This window comes from Solea senegalensis, unplaced genomic scaffold, assembly GCF_019176455.1.
Source record: "Solea senegalensis isolate Sse05_10M unplaced genomic scaffold, IFAPA_SoseM_1 scf7180000015117, whole genome shotgun sequence".
NCBI lineage: Eukaryota > Metazoa > Chordata > Actinopteri > Pleuronectiformes > Soleidae > Solea > Solea senegalensis.
Window position 1 is genome coordinate 5,139 of NW_025321227.1, and position 5,498 is coordinate 10,636.

Genomic DNA, 5,498 nt, shown 5'->3' on the forward strand with positions numbered 1-5,498 from the left:
GAAAATGGTTTGACTTTATTTGAACTGAAGGATTTTCAAACGTTCAGGTTTGTTCAGAGTTAATGAAAATGAATGTGTTCATGTTTTAACAGAGAGATGTTTTTGCTTAAATAAACTTCACTTCTGACTCCGCCTCCCGATCACATGAACATCCTCTAGCCAATGGGACCCCAGCATTCAAACCCCTCATCGTTTAAGTTGAAATTCAGTAAAAACTAAATCTTTAACTAATGACACAATCCACAGTGTGATTCACAGCTTTATTCATTCATTCATCAGTAAAAACAGGACACACTTAAAAAGTCTTGCACACTCATGCAGTGTTCAGTAGCGTGTAGTTTCCACACTGCGTGGGGGGAGGGGGGAGGTCATAAAGGTCATAAAGGTCATCACACACACACACATTAACTAGACTTGATCGATTCATTTAATACAGTTTGAAACTGTGGATGAAAAAAGAAAGAAAAAGTAAAAAGTAGGTCATAATTGTGAGTTCATCTGTGTTTGTGCAAATATTCACTGAAGGACAGACAGACAGACAGACAGAACGTTTACTTCCTGCCACTTTAACACTAAAGCTCATCACCGCTCATGAGCTGCAATCACATTCTGGCCAGAAAGAGTTTTCTGGTGCAGCTCAGAACAGTGTTGACAATGAGGAGAAACCAGTGAGACCAGTGTCTCACGCTGCTGTAAGTGTCTCACGCTGCTGTCTCTGCACCTTCTCCATCATCTGCTTGGTGCTGTAGTAAGACAGGCTCAGGCCCATGATGGCCAGCATCATGGCGATCTGGTTCACAGCACGGTCCTGAGGCTGCAGCTGCACCTCACCGGCCACTTGTCTCTGCAGGGACAGAGAGGACAGAGAGGTCAGAGGTCAGCCATGAGGGCAGAAGAGACTCATATAGAGTATATAGAGTAGAGTGAGACTCACAAGTGATGATGTCACACACACACACACACACACACATTAAATATATTATTGTGTCATGTGACCAGCAAGTGAACATTTAGGAGGGAACGTAGAGAACAGCGTTCTGTGCACGAAGAACGACTCGGACTGCAACTCATCATCATAACAGGTCCATGAAAATGTTGTTGTTTTTACCCACAAATCAAAATCATTCAGTTTTCATGATTTTTGTTTTACGGAGCAAAGAAACGGGAAAATATTCAGATTTAGGAAGCTGAAAAATCATAGAACAACTTTCAAATTTGTCAAATGAACCACGACACGTGTCTGAACCGCTGCGTCACATGTGCTCGACCTTCTCTCCAACAACAGCTCATGACATGAGGGGAACAGAGGAGAGAGTGCACTGGTGATGAAGAGAAGTGAAGACCTGCGTGTACACGAGACAACACGCGATTATTTATTTAAAGATGTTTGGAATTCACTCAGTTCTCAGAGAGTTTTCACGCTCGCATGGACACAGGAGATGTCGGTCCTCTGCTGCCTCGTGTGGCAACTTTGTGTTACTGAGGTTAAACTGAACAAAGCATTTCAAACACAAACTGATCTGAGGTTCACGTTAACCTCCACGTGTAAAAACTACAGACCTGGAGGAGACGGAAGTATCCAGGTGTGAGTCGGCCCAGTCTGATGATCATCTCTCCAGATGTGCTCGAGTTACGGTCGATGAGAAGATCTGGAGTGGCCAAGACCTACACACACACACACACACACACACACACACACAAAGAATGTCGTTATTGCTTTTGCTCACGGACGTCTCGGATCAGATTATTCAGATTAAAAACCATGAGGGAACGTCCCTCGCCTGGAGCCACGGCACAAAACCTTCACATCTGGATTTCATACAGATCTGACCCACTTCTTACACACACACACGCCATGTTTGATCCAGATCTGCAGACTCATGTTCATGCTGCGTCACAGCCTGATGCAGCAAATGTTACATAAAATAACTCCTTTCATTCATTCATTCATTCATTCATCCCTTCACGTGTGGACACAGAGAGAAAATCCATTTTCTCTCTTCCTGACAGTTTGCTCACTTTTATTCACCAACTGATAAAAACTAAACAGAGGATCTGGAGCGTTCATGCGTCTCGTCTCTGCGGTGGACCCATATATTTAGAACCTTAACACTTAATACATTTAATGTGTCGTCCAAATAAAGCTTTTCAAAGCTTCAACACATGCGTCTTAACTTTGGGCTGAAGATTTTCACATTTAGCAGAAGAAATTCATCAATGATCAGTTATCAAAGATCAATCGCTCTGCTGTTCACATTTTCTGTGGTAACTATGTAACACGTGTTCAAACGCTACTTCTTAAAGTTGAAGGTTTTCTTGCTTCATTTTACAAAGAAATCCTTTTGGTTTGTGGACAACAACAAAGACACTTTGTCATCATTTGGATTTTATCAACCAAACAACGACACCAGACAATCATCTGACAGATGAACGGATTCATCAGATTTAGAAGATCTCACTCCAAACAGTTTAAAGTCACATGGATGGAGAAGGATTCATAAGAGATCAGGGTTCCAGGAGAGGGTGAAGGTTTGTGGTGGAGACGGGGTGGAGTGGCTCAGTGGTTAAGACCGGTACCCTATGTGCGAAAAACATCATGGTCGCAATGGTCGCAAGTTCGATTCCACCCCTCTCTGATTGTACTCAATTCCATTGTAAGTCGCTTTGGATAAAAGCGTCTGCTAAATGACATGTAATGTAATGAGAAGGAAGGAGACATGTGAAGCGTGAATGTGCCGACCTGGTTGGAGATAGGATTCAATCCAAAGCATGAAAAAAGTTGCTCCTTTTGTTTCCTCAGCGCAGCAGAACCTCAGCAGAACCTTCACCTCGCAGAGAGTCCAAACAACGACAGACAGAGCGTACGACTGCTCTGATCCAACCACATCTCCCAGAGACATGCCCACTTTCACAAACACAACAGTGCTGTCAAACTGCATTACTCTCAGTGGGCGGGGTTCTCAGACAGACACGCCCCTCTACTTCTAAAACAAAACAACTCTCTGAGAACTGTCGACGACTTTCTTCTCTTGAGCCACAGAGTAAATAACAAAGTGTTGTGATGTTAGGTTACATAATCTCAAACTAGGGCAGGGATTAAATGCCACACATCAGATTAGAAACATAGACCGACTGCTTTTTACTTTTAAATGGCTGCGTTACATCATCTGTTCCTGTTTCACTGAGCAAACACAGGACATCTGTGTGTCTTTACCACGTCACTCATCACCATTTCAGCCGTTTTCAAACGTTGAGAAGCCCATAATTGCCAACCCATGCCAACAAATTAACACAACAAGATAACACACTGTTCTTCTCCCATCATGTAAAGTAAAAGGTAATGTTTCATATTTGTGTTCCTGAGGTCATGACCATTCATTATCGGCTTTAAAATAGAATATCGGCAAACATTTAAACATCCTCCGAGTGTGAAAAAATGTTCACCACGTAATGACCTCTGACCTCTGCAGCGGGGGCAAAGTTTATATTGGCCCAAGCAAGCGACCAAAAAATGCATCCTTACTTTTTCATAACATCATTTCTTGGTTGACGAGTTGGTTGGTCCTAAAAAAAATATAAGAAAAAGTTGATTGGTCTTTCCCAAACCTGGAAACATTTGGAGTAAAAATCATTGAAGCCCCAACTCAAGACTCGTTTCTTCCTTAAAACACGTTCACGCCGCAGAGCCGAGCACAAGTGTACACGCTAACATACATGTTACGCGCTAACATACCCGTCACCCGCTAACATAAGCCACATGTTAAAATACCCTAACCCCTTACATAAGCCAAACGCTAACATACTCGTCACACCCTAACATACTCGTCACACCCTAACATACTCGTTACACCCTAACATACTCGTCACACGCTAACATACCGCTAACATACCCGTCACATCCTAACATACTTGTCACACGCTAAAATACTTGTTACACCCCAATATACTGCCACACGCTAACATACCCGCTACCCGGCCACATCCTAACATACTTGTCACATACTTGTCACACCCCTAACATACACACACTAACATACTTGTCACACCCTAAAAGACTCGTCACACGCTAAAAGACTTGTCACACGCTAACATACTAGTCACACGCTAACATACCCGTACACCTAAAAGACTACACGCTAAAAGACTTGTCACACGCTAACCTAACATACCACACCCTAAAAGACTCACACACCTAAAAAGACTTGTCACACGCTAACATACTAACACCCTAACATACTGGCCACACCCTAACATACTCACACGCTAACATACCCGGCCACATCCTAACATACTTGTCACACGCCAACATACTCACACCCTAACATACTGGCCACACGCTAACATACTTGTCACACGCTAAAAGACTTGTCACACGCTAACATACTTGTCACACGCCAACATACTCGTCACACGCTAACATACCCGTCAACCGCTAACATAAGCCACACGTTAAAATACCCTAACCCTTAACATAAGCCAAACGCTAACATACTCGTCACACGCTAACATACACATCTGAATCACATCCAATAAAAAAAACAAGATTTTAGACATGCCCCCGAAATCTCACAAATCCTGTTTCCAGAGGAGCTCATGTCTCATTAAGTAGAACAGTAAACAGTAAAATTGTCACTTTTTTAATGATAGTTTTCTCATCTTCAGTTTGTGTGTCGTCAAGTTCCAGCTGAATAAAGATCTAATGTAACATATGGTAGGACTGCAGCATTTATCATCATTAATGAAAGGATTACACTGTATAAAATGTCATAGTGTTCATTTGTTCACTCCTCTCTTCACATAAATGTCATGTGCTCATGTTTCTGCTGCACTGAACTAATGCTGATCAACACACACACACACACACGTTTCCTGTATTAATTAAAACAGAGAGGGAAATGTTATGATTTAAAAACCTCTGACTAATCTTAACAAATGTCACTCTGATGCTAATGGAGGGAGGAGTACAAACATTAGTTGGGAACACAGTGTTCTTTGATGGCAGCGGCCAATCAGATGCAGCTCAGAGGCTCTGTTGGTCCCGCCCCCTCTCTCCTCTCCTGTCACTTTACTGTGCAGCTCATGCAGAAGCAGCTGGGGATTACATCATCATCATCATCCCTGTCTGAGCAGCCGTGCAGAGATCCGCTCGTGTCTGGCAGTGCTTCATGACTGTTGCCATGGTTACCATGTCTCATCAGAACACAGGGAACAACGGAGTCTAATTTATATTGAATTTGCAATTTTTCTGACAAAAATAACCAGGATTTGTAAGAATATGCTTTAAAAAAAAGTTACTTTTACATTTGGGAAGATTCCATTTTCAATTTGATGGCATCTGTAGGCTCAAAATATGTATTTAATACACAACATTTTATAGTAAAAAACAGAAATCGTAAAGGAGGGAGGAGGTCCTGGATTGACTGGCTCCCCCTTGTGGCACGTCAATATAAAATAAATCCCATGACTAGCGCATGAAATGTTAATGAGCGTCTCCAGTC

General features: G+C 42.4%; 1 long non-coding RNA gene across 1 annotated transcript; it reads right to left on the bottom strand.

The window, feature by feature from the left end:
• Nucleotides 1-246: 246 nt before the first annotated feature.
• On the bottom strand, nt 247-2,921 carry LOC122761950. The gene is made up of 3 exons (XR_006358633.1): nt 2,741-2,921; nt 1,561-1,665; nt 247-844 (listed from the first exon to the last, which is right to left on the bottom strand). It is a non-coding gene; the product is annotated as an uncharacterized LOC122761950 (long non-coding RNA).
• Nucleotides 2,922-5,498: the final 2,577 nt, after the last annotated feature.